The sequence below is a fragment of the Cinclus cinclus genome, chromosome 8 (assembly GCF_963662255.1).
Source record: "Cinclus cinclus chromosome 8, bCinCin1.1, whole genome shotgun sequence".
NCBI lineage: Eukaryota > Metazoa > Chordata > Aves > Passeriformes > Cinclidae > Cinclus > Cinclus cinclus.
This window is the reverse complement of record NC_085053.1, coordinates 23626469-23644200: the sequence shown is the minus strand read 5'-3', so window position 1 is coordinate 23644200 and position 17732 is coordinate 23626469. Positions and strand designations below refer to the sequence as shown.

Genomic DNA, 17732 nt, shown 5'->3' with positions numbered 1-17732 from the left:
AGGGACAAATGGCAAATTTGTTCACTTGACGAGGTAGAAAGCAGCTCTTCAAGACAGCAGGGTATCTGCTCTACGAGCCTCCTCTAGGTGTGGGAGTTAATGTCAGCTTAGAGTTAGACCTTAGCTGTGTTTCATAAATGCACTCATTATGCTGCTCATCAGCTTCTATGTAAATGTGTCAGTCAATCACAGCTCCCTTAAACTACCCAGATCATCCATTAAAGTCACAGATTTCACTCTGTTATTGTACTGTAATAGATAGGGATACATGGAATGGAATAATCATTCCACCCTATGCTAATTTTGCTCAATTTTAGTGTTTGAATTACTACTTTACTACCTCCTCTGTTGAGATCGTATTCAGATAATCTTTTGTTTTCCCTAAATTTGGTTGCTCTTAATGCATTTATTTACAAAATAAATGTGCTGCTGGAGGTGATAATGAAAAGCAGTTGATTAGTTGATGATTTGTTTGTGGGGGCAATTACATGTACCACACAGTTCTCTGGAGAAGCCCCTGAGAAATGAAATATACTGCATTGGTTTTGCTTACAGTGCAAGACAAAATAACACAATTCACTTTGTAGCCAGGCTACCTTGAGCTTTCGTCTAATTAGGAATTGCATTGCTAGGCAGAATAAGGCTGGGTTATTGTCTGGGTGAGGAGAGCACTGAGGAAGGAGATAGAGGGTGCAGAAAATGGGGCTGCTGGCAGTTCTTTGTTGAGAAAACAGCCTCAACTTGTGCCAGGGGAGTTTTAGATTAAGTGTTAGGGAAAAAATCTTTACTGAAAAGGTGGTCAGACATTGAAACAGGCTGCCCAAGGCAGTAGTGGAATCACTGTCCCTGGAAGTGATTAAAAAAACATGTGGATGTGGTGCTTAGGGACATGGTTCAGCAGTGCTGGGTTAATGGCTGGGCTCAGTGGTCTTAGAGGTCTTTTCCAGCATTTATGATTCCGAGTTTGTGCTCCTTACCCCTCCTCTTCTTTGCTTGTTGTTAAACTGAAGCAGCAGGGAGCTGTGGGGTGATTTCAACAGCGGTTCTGTGTGTTCTAAGTAAAACTTCTGAGAAGAGGTGGTGTCCTTCCAGCTGCAGTGACACTCACTCAGCTCTTGGCAAATCCCAAATCAGACAGTGATACAGCAGTGGTGGCATCTGACAGCACCAGGAATTTATCAGAATGTGTCACCATGCAGGAATAAAGACCCCAAATGGCTCTAGAATCTGATGCTACATCAATTTCTTTTCTTCCAGGTGTCTTGCACATAAGCAAACTCCAGCATTTGCTTTCCCCATAAGTTTACTTGCCCTGTCAAGATTTTCCCGTGCGCTGTTATTTATAGTTTTTGAGATCATTCAGCTTTTTATAGGCATTCATATGGCTCAGAACTTGAAAAGCCTTTTGGGATCCCAGGTAGTGGGAAAGGGCATGTGAATTAATTTGGAATTGCTGAGCTTGATGGTGTACTCTTAGTTTGACTTTCCATGATATGCAGGATTTTCAACCCTCCTGAACTAAAGAGAATTTTAATGAGCTAGTTGAAAAACATTTGGTTTTCTTGCAATTCTTCACTGTATTTGCAAATGGCCTAATGTAACTAATAACTTAAAAACAAGAATAATAAGCAAAATGCTACCTATTATCTTGAGAAAAATATTAAAAAGCCTAGTAATGTGCCAACATTGCAGTTAACTAGTGCTGAGTGAATAATTTACAGCAAACACTTTATTTCCTGCTCATACAAAATCCACAAGCACATCACAATTTATTTACTTGAATTTACTGGATGAATTTCTGAAAAAATCTCTAAGGATCACTTGCTTGTATTTGAAAATTTAACTCTGAGGTTTCACAGTCATTGGCTAGATAGCTCTGCTTCATCTCATTGGTCATTGTTCAGATCAGCACATAAATAGGACTTTCAGAAGTCTTCCATATGGTGGGGTCTAACAGATCTATTGGCTGGGGATAACCCCCTGCTTTTGAAACAGGGGTGCCACATCCAGCAAGAACAGTTTTAGGCATTTGAACTTCTCCCTGTTATCTCCCTCTTTCTCAAAGCAGCAGCTGGTGACTATTTCCTTGGTTCATTGAAGGTTCACATTCAGAGCTATGCAAGCTAAGATAATGAAATGGGTAATTAAACCTCATGCTTGAGTTTTTAAATTGATCTCCTGCCAGTGTGAGAAAGGTTTTTCTTTTACCCCACCAGTGCACAGCCTTGCACAACTGGCAAAGTGCAGTGTTGGAAGAACTTGGCTGTGCTCTGGAAGCCCAGGCACAGTGGGCACTGTGAAGAGCCTGAGTGTGTCAGCAGCTCTCAGAGATGGATGGGATGGGATGGGATGGGATGGGATGGGATGGGATGGGATGGGATGGGATGGGATGGGATGGGATGGGATGGGATGGGATGGGATGGGATGGGATGGGATGGGATGGGATGGTTCTGCTGACATCAGGGCAGGAGCCAGCCACTCACTAAACCAGGGTGAGATGGTAACAGCTAGCTGGTGAGATTTTCTTCATTGCCATTTCTGGGAATGCAGGAGTGACTGAGGGTGTGAGTCCTGTGCTCTCCTCCAAAATCCTCCTTTCTTTGTTGTTGTGATCTGAGGTTTAGGAGTTTTGCAGTTAAATCTGCAACAATGCCACCAAGAATTGCCTGTTTTTCGCAAACTGTTGCTCTTTCTGAAAAGAACTGACAAAATGGGTAGAGACTCTGCCTTGGGTGTGGTGAAATGTTCATCACTAGCAGCAAGTGAGTTTAGTACTGCAACTACAAAGCACAGACTCATCTGTGAGGAAAGTTGTTTACATGTTGCATGTATATTCAGGTGGCTCTAAAAGAAATGGTCATGGAAATGAATGCCAGGGCTCAGTGTATCAGGAGACATGGCAATGGAATGCTAAACTTTACAGATTTATTCAAGGTTATGCAAGAGTTTAGGAATTTGTGGACTTACATAATTAGGAACAAAAAGACAAGGTGCCTTGTGGGATGTACAGGGGTGATTAAGCAGCTTCTTTAGTTCAGAATGTTTGGAAAGCCTATATACAATTTCAACTAAAGTTTTTGTGGGTATTTGTTTGTTTGTTTGTTTGTTTGTTTTAAACTCTCTTTTCAGTGAAAAAAAAACAAAAACCAAACAAACAAACAAGCAAAAAAAACCACAACACCCTCCAAGTCCTTTTCTTGCTGCATGATTATACCCAGGTCCTCCTGAAATACAGACTAAAGCTAGGTACCTGCTGTTCCCTGTGACCAAGGATGTAGAGTCTTTCCCAAAACAGGAAGATTTTAAAGCCTGGTTTACATCACGCTTATAAGTGTAACTGGCTTTGCAGTTACAGTGTATAGATGATGTTATGCTGCATGGGCTTGTTAATTAAATTACCCAGGAAGATGTCATTGTTTGACTCAACTAAAATAGAATCTTCAGCATAACTTTCCCTCATTTCTAGCTGGCACCTTATCCTCAGCTCTCACCTGAATAGAAAGACCCCTTTTGGTGGGGGTAGTGCATGACTTGATCTTTAGCTTCAGTTTGAAAGAATGTGGCACAAAATATTTGTGAGTTTCTCCATATCACTAATCTCACCCTCTCTGATGGATTAAACTGTGAAACAGCTTTAGGAAATAAAGGAAAACTAGTGCAGTGAAGAGAGATTTCTCGACTTTTCTCCCTCTCTTTGCAGTACAGCATTATCATATTGCCATCCCCAGGGAGAAGGGGGTAGACTAAGAGGGGGGAAAGAAAGTGTTCTTGATTTAAAAGTCGTGCATCCCCAGGCTTGGCCTGAACTTTCCTTTATCGAGAGCTTGTTCTTAAGCTGGCATTCTGCAGCTGAATGCTGAAATGTGTCCCTGCAGGCAAGATGACTGTACCACACCGTCTTAGATTAGTTCCAATTTGTCAGCCTCACCTTTCAGAGGCAAAATCCTACCCTGGCACCAAAAGGGATGTGTTGCTTAGTCTGGGAAGCTCTTCACTGAGGCATCCCAGAAATGCCATGACAAGGCAGATGAACTGCTCTGACCGTTCTCCAAGGGCTCTGTCGCATGACCCAGTGAGTGTTCCCATTCCTTGGCTTTTCTGTGTTCCTTCTCTGGGGGAGCTGTGACAGGATCAGCCTTTGGTAAATTACAGCCATAAATTGGCTGAAATGTTCTGAAATGTCACCACTGCTGTGTCCTTCTAGCCCGATTGTAGGGACAGCAAGAATTTCTGTGAATGGGAAGGAGAGGGCACACACCAATTCCAACCCTTCCTCATTTCACTGTCAGCCACAATATGTTTGAACTCAACACAGTCCTTACTTGCTTGCGAAAGGGGTTAAAAAATTAATTTGTTGGACAGAAAGGAGACATAGGGCTGTTGGACAGCCCTACCCATACTGAGAAACCAAATTCACCATAAATAGTGCCAGTGTCTATATGAAAGCCGTGTTAGGATTCCATGTTTTGAACAAATGGTATATTTTTGTCTCAGAAATGTAATTTTGTAAAGACTTAAGTAAGTTGTAGAAGGGAGTCAAATTTAGCACACCGTTTCAAGCAAAAAAAGGGGAGTCTTGTGAAACATTTGAAATTATTCACACCAACATTTTATAAAGGACAATCTTCTTTCATTTTTGTTTGTTAATGGCATGATTTGTTTAAAAACTGACCTTTTCCAAACACACCTTTTGAAAGATTTGAAATACATTCAGAAAACTAGGCTTTGGATCAGGTGAAATATTTCAGATTTATCCTGAACATGTTTTTCTGGACTTTATTTCTGTGATTCTAGAAAAAGTCATAAATTCATGTACATGAATATTTGTACATGAAAATACATATTCACATGTAATTCATAAGGATTTTCAAACAGTAAAGGCACATGTGGACTTCATCAAATTATTTCATTATTTATGTCCCTTCTGGGGGGACTGGATATGTCAGGTGGTTCTTTTACTTATTCAGTTGTAAGACACAGCTCTACACATGCAAACTATCATTTGTTTGTCTCTTCATTATATTTTGACTATTTTTCTGCTGGAGAAGTTTGGTTTGTTTTTTTTTTCCCCTTTACTGAATATAATACATGTGACATTCATGCATTTTCTTTAATTCAAAACCAGAGTATCCATCTCAGATGACAAGATGAAGCTCTCAATGGAGTTTATTTTTTCTAATTAGGTGTTTGTCATTGTGTATTCTATATAACAACATATAAGTAAACAATCATGGACCTTTTGAATAAATTTATTGGTTTTATTTATGTTACTGGGCATAAAAAATCTATAATTGCCAGGTACAGCAGCAACATAACTGGTATTTAATGACAATTACTTTTTTGTTACCATAGAAATGAGTCCAAAGCAGTTACCTATAATTTCTCATTTCCGAACCTCACACATGTTGTATTGCAGTATTACCATAGTAATTGCCTATTAGTCATCATAAAATAAGCAGTTACTCAGAAGATATCAGGATAGTGTGAAATTTCTCATCTTAGTCAAAACTTGCAGCACATGCTGCTTCTCAGCTTCCTTTAGTGGGATTTTTGCCTGAATGACAAGAATGTCCCTTGCACTTTAACCTAAGGGAAGGAGGGATGTGGCTGACAGAGAATTGTATTCTATAAACACACTGAGTCAGGAAAAGCATGCTCCATCCTTGGAAAAACATAGAACTATTTCTCATTTTTGAAAAACAGGGCTTTCTCAAGGCTGTAAAATGGAGGTTTAGTCCTTGCTGTGCATTTCCTATTTATATTTTTCTCCAATTCCTTGTGACCAAAGCAGAGGCTGCACACCTTGGGGAGGTCTGGGAGCCCAGCCATGTGTGCCAGACCCCACAAGCCCAGGATGCACTCATGCAGCCATAGTGCAGGATGCTTCCTGCACTTCTCAGCAGCCCCTCTTTCACCTTGCTTGACTTTTTAATCAAGATTGCATGTTATTGAGGCCAGTGAGTCTCTCTCTGAGCCCACCTAGATCACATTTGGTATCAGCTGGGAATGGCCATTTCCATGTGTCACCTTCTCCCAGGAGGCTGGAGGAGAGGGAGAGGCATGGCAGAAGCTTTCTCCTCCCCCAGCTCTTGCTTGGCATTGAGGATAGGTCAGGAATTTTCTGTCTTCCTCTTACATCCCGCATGTCCCAGCTCATATGTTGTGCCAGGCTGAGGTTCTGGGAAGAAAATTCAGGGGTGGATGCACAGCAGTGTCCCAGGTGTGCTCTGGGCAGCAGCAGTGGGAAAAACCAGGGAGCAGCAGAATTATCTCTGGCCCTTACACCCACCTGGCTTGTAGCATTGCCATTCCTTTCCTACCTGGAAGTTTTCTGTCCATCATGGCTTTCATTGCCCGGAGTGCTGTCACCATAGGACAGCTAGAAGGGTTGCTGCTTTGCTCACCATTACTTAAAAAATCTCCCTTGTAAAAAAGAGTTGTCAACCTTTATCTTAAACCAAATACTAGGTTTGCAAAAGGGTTCCTATCTACTGCCGTTGAAATGTCCTTTATATTGATGTGGTAACTGCTCATTTAAACCATATTACAGCTCCTGAGTATTTTTCAGTTGCTATTGATGTGACAAATTCTCTCCTACAGAGGACTGCACCAATCAATAGAGTCAGTATATGTGCTTTAAAAACAAAGCCACATGCCTTGGGGTTCCAGTTGGATCTGAACATTTTAGTAGCATTAAATAAAGCTATATTTATTTTGCTTTTGGTGCAAGGAAAAAAAAATCCCAACCCAACCTAATTTAATACAACTTGTTGGAAAGGTTTGAAGGCAGCATTATGGGCCATTTCCACATGTGATGAATACCTAACTAGTGTCAGAGCTGCTATTTTGTTTTTGTAAGTGAATTCTTCTCTTTTAGTTAGATTGATCTGGAACTACAGAGTAGCCTTTTATTTTTAGACGAGTGGGGAGAGAAGTCATAACAAGAAATACTGAAATCATAGCTTTTTTTATAGCTGCCACTATTCCACTGAGAATGAGACATGATGTCCTTAAAGAGACAGGGCTATGTATTTTCCACTTAAATAGCACCATTTGTGATTATTACCTTTGAGCCATTATGCAGAGAATAAGCACCCAGCTCATGAATCCCAGCCAAGTGAATCAAAGTTTTGTACCTAAGTGCCATTTATGTCTGTAAGCTGCTGTATGAGCCTATTCTTGACCTTCACTGACTTAATTTCTTTTGCATATCTTTTTCTTCCAGAATGTATTTGTAATTAACAGGGGTGTTAAAGTCCATTTGGTTGAAATATTTGTTTCCATTTTCTCCTCTCCTGAATAGTTGATCTTAGGTCTGAATAATCCCATCTGGGTTTCTTAGATTTACTTTCAGATAAGTAGCTAAACATATTTGGCTTTCTTCTATTTTTTAATTTCCTCTATAAATCTGGCTCGTATCTCTGTTGGTTGGAGTTCATATCAGAAAACAAAGGACAGAATTCTCCAGAGATTTTTTTTTTCTTTGGATTGGTTGCTTTGCTTTGCTTTTGTGTTTTTGTTATTATTTTTTTTAATTTTTCGAACGACTTAGTAAACTTCTGCCAGCGTGCTGTATATCTTTGTTTTGGTTTACCCTTGAGAGAGGGGAGTGTCAGTGCAGTGGCAAAGAGCAGCAGAGATGTCCTTGGGGGGCTTCTCCCAAGAGGAGATGGTCTGTGACAAGGTGTAGGTGTCACCAGTGGGGACAGTCCCTGTTCCAGTTGCTGTTTGTCTCCTGCCTTCCCCCTAACAAGATTTGTGGTGCTCTGGCTTTGCTGAGGGTCTGGTCCAGGGAGGTGCCCAGAAGTGGCACTTGCAATGAGCACTGTGACTCAGGAGCACGTGTTGATTCTCTCTGGGCTTTCTTCCCCTGCTGCCCTTGCCCTTGTTTGGTTTTCCCTCTCTAACACAATTATTGGCCCAAAACAAAGGTGTGGCTCCTCGCAGAAGGTGAGATCATCTGGGGAGCTCAGTGGGAACACTGCTGACTTTGCTGTATTTGCCATGCCAGCAACATCACAGAGTTCTCAACACATCTGGGAGCAAATCCCAGATCCTGAAGTGTTGATGAGGTTGAGCTCCATTCCAGCCCTCTGTTCTCCTGGCCTGGTAAGAAGGAGCTGCATCCACCCCTGAGGATGCCCACACACTTGAGGCTATGAACAGGGATTCAAGCTGTCCTTGTGCTCTAGTTAGTAAGTTGGGTTATTCCCTAAGCAGACTCCTCCATTCTACCCCACCTTCAGGAGTTATTTTGGAAGAGATTTCTCTGTCCTGACTCCTGGTGAGGAGTACAGAGTCACTGTAGTACTTGGGAGAACTTCCTGAATTCCTGGAGAAGGCTCTGGGGAGACCTTATTGCTACCTTTCAGTACCTCAAGGGGGCTTATAAAAAGATGGGGACAGGATTGTTAGCAGGGTCTGTTGGAACAAAACAATTAGTAATGTTTTTAAAATAAAGGAAAGTAGATTCAGACTAGATATACTAAAAAAACTTTTAGGAAGAGGGTGGTGAAACACAGGCACAAGTTGCCTGAAGAGATGGTAAAAGCTTCATCTCTGAAAACTTTCCAAGCCAGGTTGGAAAGGGCTCTGAGCAACCTGATCTAGTTAAAGATCTCTCTGCTCTTTGCAGGGTGCTTGGACTAGATGGCCTTTAAAGGTCCCTTTCAACCTGAACTATTCTATGATTCTCTGACTCTCAGAGAACTAAGGCCCCTCTCACTGCTGGTGCATGGAGCAGAACTAGGCTGCTTCTGAATTTTTGCTTTACAGGTTACACTCCAGTGCTTGTTTATGTCAGCAGGGATTGTATTTGCAACAATTAAGTGAAAAATGGAAACTGCAAGTCCAGAGGGGAATTTTTTTTCCTTAACTGTAGAAATTACCAATTGGAGGTGAAATTCTGCCTTCATGAGAGCACCTAGTGTTCCTTCTGGGTGAACAGCCTAAAGAGGAAGAGTGAGGAAAGTGTTTTGCCTGTTTTCTGTGAACATGGGAAGGCCCAGCTTGTGATTAGTGTATCCCAGTTTTAGACTCTTCTACCCCAAAGAGCATCTCAGAATCTTTTTCAATATTTTCTCACTTCCACTCTCCCATGTCAGCAACATCTGCTCACCGACACAGATTCACGCTGCCAGGGCAGGCAGTAGAGGGATTAACTTTTCCTGAAGACCTTTCTGGACAGACATCCTGGAATTTTTTGAAGTTGCACCCATTTACATGAGCTCACCAGTAACTACTGATCACTCGCATGATCTCTGCAAGAGCCTCTTTTCCTTGTAGTCATAATTATATATAATATAATAATATAGTTAAAATGCTATACAAAGGAGGCTTTCAATACTCTAAAATCATAAAGAATTTGTCAACTGGCATTAGAAAAGTCGTCTTCCTCTTCCAACTGCTCCTGTGTGGGTGGGGAGGGGGAAATACTATCCAAGTTATTAGGAAAACAATAGCAGCCTAAGGGAATGCTTGTTTAGGTTCCACTTTTGTTGTTTTCTTTTCCTGTGTGACAGCTGTTCTTTTATTTTTTTTATTTTTAAAATTGCAGCAGTTAAAATGATGGCAGCTTGCTGTTTAATTTATAATCTTGGTCCTAAGGGCAGTGTCATGTAACGTCAAAACGATCCTGAGACAAAGCTCAATAATAAGCATTTGTTATCAAAACCAATATTGTATTAATAAAACAAGATTAAAGAATTTGAGGATGTGCATGACTTCTGAGGACGGTAAAGGCAGACACCTGTCCAAAGCTCCCACTCACATGTCTTGGTCAGCACATTAACTCTCTGTAATCTCTTTGTGATTTGGAAGTGCATTGTGAAGCACCTCTAAATGGTTCAGAGTTGAGATGTTTAATTTTCTGTTTGGAGAAGAAACAATTTTTCTTGGCTTAATTCTTGTAGGGGAAGTGTCCCAAAAGAAACACGTTTAAATATTGAGTTTAAGGAGCATGCAAGGCGTTGAGTTCTGGAAAGCTAGTCCTGTGCTCATTTGAAAATTTAGGTTGTGGTTGTAAAGGAAACTTTATTTAGCTACTAGTACAAAACCCTTTTCTGCTGAAGCAGAGAGATGGGAGACTGCTGTTCCACAGCTGCTTTAAATTCAAGAAAATGTGTTGTGGGTACCCAGAGGGGCAGTTCAGCTCTGCATTCCCTCCCAGCTGTGCATCCCTGCCATCTCCTTTTTCCTGGTGCTTGTGTGACAGTGCTGTGAGCTAGAAAAATACTGATCCCACAGAAAATCTACCTGACAAAACAATTCTCACTTGTCTTCCAGTGCTGCTAGAAAAGTGTGACCCAGACAGAAGAGAGGAACGAGCAGAAAGGGATCCCTTTTTCATGGCAGCTTGGGTGGGATAAACATAAAGCAGTTCTGAATCCAGAGCAGAAATTGGAGGTAGATGTTGTGCAGTGATTCTGGAGGTCTTGGAAATGAAAGATAGTGGCAGCCAGTGATTCCTTGGGTGGTATTTGGTGTGTTCAAAAGCAACCGTGCTGATATGATCTCTTTATTAGGATTACTATTTCCCAACAGTAAGCAAATGATTATTTATGCTATTTGGTAGTAAACTGGATGATTTAACATGTCCATTTAAGAAAGCAGGTGCTTTTTGGTGTCAGAAGCTGGAAATGAGTTTTTTCCATGCATGTTATACCTCATTATGTATTCCATGGTGAAAAACTGTCCTCAAAACCCTTTTCTCTCTGCTCCCTATAAAAGCAGAAGCCATCATGGCTGTGCTGACATGGCAGAGGGAGCAATTAATCTCAGAGCAGATTACTTCTCTGCTGCCCCTGTGCCAGGCAGAGGGGGGATGTCAGGGCAGGCTGGGAGGAGGGAGAGGTGCCAGCTGATGGACAGCTGATGGCTTTGCCTGGTTAGTGCCTGGGAGCTGGAGGAAGAGCTCTCGGCCATGGAGGAGTTGGGATCACAAAAGGGATGTGGGATTTCTGGCCATGCAGTGTCCAGCCACAAAACCATTGTCTGCATCTGTGAGTGGGACAGGGATTGTGCCTCCTTGTCCCCTCCCAGGCTGGGAAGGATGGACATTGCTGGAGCTACAGGTGACACAACGCGCAGCTCCTCGGGGGAGAGCCGTGCTGGTGTTGGGCTGCACAGATCATAAACCTGCTGCTTCGTGTGCTGCCTGTGCCTGGAATGCTAATGCTGCCTCTGCCTCTCCTGACTGCCTCAGACACAGAGCTGGCTGCTGGAGAGATTAGACAACGATAATGGATGGGGAAGGGGAGTTTCCTCTGTCTCTTTAACCAAAATAGGAACAGTCAGTCCTGTCAGTTTGCAGAGAACAGCTGGATTTCTAACAACACTGGAATGCTGCTGTGGTTGGTGGGGGTGGGTTTAGCTGCCCCCCTCCCTTTATCACTGCCATTCACACATCCAAAAGCTGGCAAAACAGCTGGAGCTTTCCGACACCCAATGCTGCATTTATCCAGGAACTCTGCCAGCTCTGTTGGAGCTTGGCAAAGCCTGAACCCTCTAAGGTGCCTCTACACCATAGCCAGGGAAAGAAAAGGATGCAAGGGCTTTCCCTTTGGTTCTCCAAGTAACAGCTGAGTGGTAGAACTTGTTTTTCTTATGTACAAGACCAATCTCTACTCAGAGAGTAGGCTGAGCTGTGATTTGATCCTCTGCAAAGCAGTGAGTGAGGTGCATCATGGAAGGGCTTACAGTAAGGTTGTATATTTGGGACTCCCAAGAACTGAAAGAAGGATGTCACAGAAGTGGCCAAAGCCTCTCAGACTGGTTGTATTTTGTATTATTAATAACAAATTTTGTGTATTAGTTTGAATAGAAATAGGTAAGTAAGGGAGTCTGAATTTTGAGATGGTCAATAATGCATTAACAGAGCCATGCTGACCAATCCTGTCCTGCTAGGTGCTATACAAGTATATCATAAATGATCCTCCCTTTCCCAAAGTGCTTTCAGAGCTAAAGGAGTATGTCACAGTGAGGGAACAAGGCAATCAAGCAAGCTGTTATAGCAGGGGAAGAGAGAGCACTAAATATAATAGGATGAATAGTGGTAGGTTTTAACTTCTTTTAGGTTTCCTTTTCCCCCCTCTACTTGGTGGAAGGGAACACAATAGCAAACTATGCAATCAGGCTGAATAACCTTCATATATCAACTGAGAGTAGGACTACTCTAAATTTGGTGAACCCAGGGAAGGAGCTTTTAGTGACAAAATACATTTGAAAAGGATGGTAGACCCAAAAGGTGTGTTTCTTCAGGATAGATTACTTTTAAAGGTTCTCCTCTTCTTTACTCCTTGGGCAAAACTCCGGAGCTCCCCTGAGCTCCTGGTTCAATCATCAAGTACATTCTAGCACCAGGATTGCTGTTATTCTGCTGCAGCTGAGCAGTATAATGGTTCTACCCATTGTTTCACATCTGGATTAAATTGTCGTTTTGTGCATCTGGAGATAGGTTTGTTCAGTAGGTTTTGAAAATCCACAGATGTTCAAGGCCCCATCAGTCTTCTGGCAGCACTTGCTAGTGAGGAAGCTGCACAGTGAGAATATATATCCCATGGAAGCGCTCCCAGCAACTTCTGTACCCCAGCAGTTGTCCTTGGTTCTTCTGCCTGCTCTACCAAGTCTGAGAATAATCAATTAACAAACTGCCTGTCAGCCTCCTTTACTTTCTTCTGTGCCTTTGCTAATCTTCTGTTCATTTTCAGCTGGGAAAAATCTTTGTTTTTAATTCTTCCAGTAGGATTTACTTTTGTTCCTGCTCTTGATGTGCAGGGAGAGCTGGTGCTGGCATGGGTTTGTTCTTGACATCTCCATCTTGCTGATTCTGAGCTAACTCGTGTAGGAGAGCGACAAGCAGGAGATAACGCTGTTATCAGTGTGGGTGCCAGGCAAGTGCAATCCTGGCAGACAGTTCTTTCTCCTTACATTGGTCACCTTTTCAATTACAGACCTGATCTGCTAAGGTTTTGTCATTCTCATTCTAGTTTCTGTTAATGAAATGCATTTAACTGTCAGCTCTTGTTAAAAGTAACAACACAGCCGAGGATTCATAAATTCCCATGGAAGTCAAAAGACTGCTACCTTAGAAGAACTGAGTCAAGAAATGAGTTGGGTTTTTTTTAATCTTGAAGCTGAAGGGGGAGACAACCACAGCTTGGTTGATCAGACAAGCAAAATATTTTGAACAATGACTCTACCTCAGACTTTTACTTCTGACTCACCTATGAAAAATACTTTGTTTCTTAGACTAGACTCCTGGGAGTTTGAGTGCATTTCATCATTCAGTTTTTCCTCTGTGTTTTTTGGATCTATGTCAAATAATTACTTACTACCCAGAATGTTCAGAAATTCAGCTTTCCAAAAGCCAGTTAGACAAGTGCATTGAGGTGTAAACAGTTGTGTTCAGCACAACAGGTTTGACCTGCTCGAAAGACCAGCAAGAAGAGTTTAGGAAAAAAATTGTTCCATGACAAGGCAGTCCTGGAGCTTTGTTTAGTTCAGCAGAGAGCAGGCAAGGGAATGAATGATCTGGGGCCAATAAGTGGGGACCCATTGGTCTGTGACCTGAGTATGTACATAAGGAACATAAACATGGAGTAACACAAAGGGTACTTTTCACTGTAATAGGGGAAGGCACGACAGAACTGAATGTCTTGGCACAGCTTCTCAAGAAAGATTCAATTTCTCAAGGGGACGCGGTGTGTTTTCCCTGATGGACTATTGTTGTTTAAAATAAAAGTATATTCTTAAAATATCTGTTTGAGGTTTTGTTGGTTTTCTTGTTGCTTTTTTATTGTTTTGTGGGGTTTTTTTGGTGGGGTTGTTAATTTTCTTTGTGAATGAGAATGGCTTCAAAAAAAGTCTTTTTTGTGTGAATGGTAGATCAGCAAAGATGATAACAGCAACCTCTTTCTGGATTGACAATGTATGATTTTCAAACTATTGTGTAGTGCTCATAGTTTTGTTTTGCCATAAGCCCATATACCAAATTATTTCTTGGGCTTTCTTAGAGTTAAAGGATTGTTTGACTGGAAAAATTGGACATAGTGCATATAAACTAAGTCATCTAATTGAAGTATTCTGGGAGTTCTGGAGAGAATTTCTTCCTTTCAAATGACAAATTCCATTAGAATCAATGGAAGCTAGAGGCTTTTTCTTTTAACTGTGCAATGCAGAGGGGGTTTGTGGTTTGGTATCATGTAAGCTTAATAGGGTAAGGAAGAAACATCACAAAATAAAATGTTGTACTTCCTCAAAAAATCCATTTAACTTTACCTCCTGAACACTTGCCTTAAGCAGAAGCTGTTGGGCTGAAGTTGTGTAAGCCCTGTAGTTATTCCAGGTCTGCAGAAGGAGGAGAAAAGTCAGCTTTGACCATTTGATGATTGCTGGCATAGGCAGAAATAGTTTATACCTGCCTCTTCCTTGGTGACAAGTTCATTATAGACATCGTGCTTTATTTAAGGTCAAACATGGAAAATAGATTTTATTTTTATTTTATTATAAAGATACAATCTCCAACCTGTAAAATAAAAGGCTATAATGTGGAACTTGGAACAATTATTTAAGTTGGATACAGGCCATGACTGAGTGCTGTCGTGAACAAAGAAAAGAATGTGGCTGCACATCCTTAATGATGAGTCTGTCAGATAGTCCACATTTTTTTTTCTCTGGTCTTGGAAACAGTAGAGTATTTTGCTATATCAGAGGGCATAAATTGTATTAAACTCTGAGCTCTTAAATGGTCGCAATGTGACTGACCAGTGGTGAAGGTGAAAGTTATTACTGAGTTCTGTCAAGAACAGAATATTTTGCTTTTGGTCATCTTAACTAAAGCAACCACCTAAATTTCTCTATATATGTATTTATCATACTGTATCGCTGAAGAATTTATCTTGCAAATTGAAAAAATACAGTAAAAATGCCAAGTGGTCATTTACATGGCTGGAATTACTTTGATGTAACTTGTTGGTAGTAAGAGCTTTGTTTTATACTAGTCCATGTTTCTTAAATCAGTACTTTCAGAACACCTCAGGAAAAATGGAGTCTGGACATCACTTCTGTGCTCTTCCCAAGCTCCTTGTGTCTTTTTCACTCCATCCTGCTGCAGCTGGATGTGGTTCCTGTTCTACTCTTGAGGAAGGCCTTAGGTCTGCCCTGGGCTCGAGAGCTTGTTGTTTTCATTAGCAATTTGTGGTCCTCAAGTGCTGAAGTTTAGGTTGCTGAGCCTGAGACATGTCAAAGGCTTCTGGAGGCCAGATGAAGAGTGTTTAGTAGCTTTTAATATTACAGGTCCTCTATAACACCCCTCAAATCAAAGGGTGAAATAGTCTTAAAGGTTTGACTTGGGACTTTAGAGTGTGGCACCTCACTGACACCATGGAAAGGCTCCACAGTTATTTGTGTTGTAAATAAAAGAGAGGGGCAAGTATATTTTTAGATGGATGATCTTTCCTCCTCTGATTGCAGTCTTACAGCTATTTTCCATTCAGATGCACTTATATTGGTTGCCTGTTTGGCATTTCTCATCTCCCACAACCCCTGTTACTGGATTTTGTTCCTTTGCATGCATGAACCTAGGAGGATGAGTGGGTGTAAAACAGCTTCAAATAAAATTTCTCAAGGGGTTTCCTGCAGGTATAAATGCACCAGTGTTGGGACCAGAGCAGTTGCCTCTGTCCTGTTAGCTGAGGATCTGGTTTGGGGCAGGATGGGGCATCTCAGGACATGCAGAATGTAAGGAATGGAATTTCAAGAAATGTGTTTATCTGCAGGATACAATTATGCCTTGCTGTTCTCGCTCTGTCTCCCCACCCCCCCACCCCCCATTTTTCCCTTGAGACTATTCCAATTCTCCCAAGAACATAATGGAATCCTGGGTTTCTAGAGCTCCTTGTTAAAAAATAAAATAGACAGAAATATTTGGCATATATAGTTTAAGATGGTTCCCTTTGTTTAAAACTTTGTTTGCTAAATAAGACTTTTCTGCATATTATAAATTAAAAGAATCCAAAGATTCATCTTTCTGGTAAGGTCTATAGATAGCTCTGTAATTCTTCTTCAGCACATGGATGTAGTTCTACATGAGGCTGTATTTCTGGAAGCAGTTGATGCTACAGAAAGTAAGATCCAGGGCATCTCTGCAAGAAATTAATAGATCTGTAAGTAACAAGAACATAACAGCTGCATGTTTTAAGGCTGCACTGGAGACTCTTTTTGTTTTAAAAGATTAACAATCTGAGTTGTTTTTAGAACTGGCTTTACTTGCTCTGTAACTACAGTGTGTGGGAGTCACAGTCTTCTAATCTCCTAAAAAAACTGAAGAACAGGCCTTTAGGATATAGACCTGAACAGGAGGAAGAAAGTGGTGTCATTTGATATTTATTTTTTTTTTATCTCTAAAATACTGAATTATCTGCCTAGAGATTAGGAGTGAAGGTCTGGCTTTAGTGCTGTAATACCTAATTGAATCATGAACTTTGGTGTAGTCCTGAGAGAGGACTTCACACAAATTCTCATAGTGGTTTTGGCATTTCAATTACCTTTCAAGCAATGACACTTGCTTTAATTTGAGTACCTGGACTGCAACTACTCTGGGACATATTTTTAAAGGTAACTTGTGCTTCATTCCCCTTTATTCCAGCAACTTTTCGTGGGACAGAATCTGCTAACAAAAAACTAAGAGTTTGGTACCCTGTGACTGGGATACAGGACCTGATGTCTGTCACCCACACACCAAGTGTGAGCTCTAGCAGGAAATGACACAGGTTTGCCATTAGTGAGAACTTCTGTGGAAATCCTTGACTAGAAAGGAGACAGAGTTCAAGGGAGTTTTGGGAATGACTGTGAGGAGCAGAACCATAATGACATTTGATACTCAGGGCATGAGCAGAGCCAGAGTGTAGGAGCTGAAATCTGCTCTGAGTATGGCTGAGGAGGAGAACAGCCTTCTCTCCTTACTCATTAGTCTGTGCTGGGGTGATTTGTGTGCTGGTCTCTTGTCCCTGGCTGATGTGCCACTGCCACTTCTGTGATTGCCACTATTTGATGTGGAACTACAGAGTGGAGTGAATGTTAGATACCTTTTATTTAGGTGACACCCTCCTTAGCATTGAGGACTACACTCAGATACTGAAAGAGCTTGTTTGGGCCACTGGGCTAACCCTGGGCTCTCACCTAGAAAATAAACCTTGCTGCACTGGCTCTGCTGTGGGAGGTTTAAACTGGGATGTGAGAAAGAGATGCAAGGATCTGCCTGAGGTCTAGGAAATGTATCTCGTGGAACAAGATAAAGCAGATAACTTTGTTTAATGCAGGAAGCTGATACCACCATCATGCCCACATTCAGCCAGAGGGGCAAGGCAGGTGATGACAACTTCAGCAGAGAACATGGAAAAAATATTTGGGTTTCAAATAGGAAAATAAATGTTTCAAATAGGGAAACAAGCTGCCAATGCAAATAGCAGACTGTCATCTCATGAGGACTGCAGGTGGAGAACAAACTTTTGCCTCCCTCACAGGGGTGACTGCAGAAGTTTGTTGGTATCAAATGGTCCATTGTTTTAAAAAGTCAGCTTAGATAGAAAGAGGATCTCCCCTGACTTTATCATAGTATCACAGTACATGGATATTCTGAAGTTTATCACATTTTTCTGGCCACCTTGAAGTCTAATTTTCTGGTCCAGTTCTGCATAACTGTCTAAAAATCTCCTCCAGGAGTGTGCTTTACT

The 17732-nt window shown here is 41.5% G+C and overlaps 1 protein-coding gene across 1 annotated transcript in view; it reads left to right on the top strand.

Annotated features, from left to right (window-relative positions):
* The window catches only part of AGBL4 (AGBL carboxypeptidase 4), an 848931-nt gene that overhangs the window by 680066 nt on the left and 151133 nt on the right, over nt 1-17732 (top strand). The gene's annotated exons all lie outside the window — the stretch shown is intronic.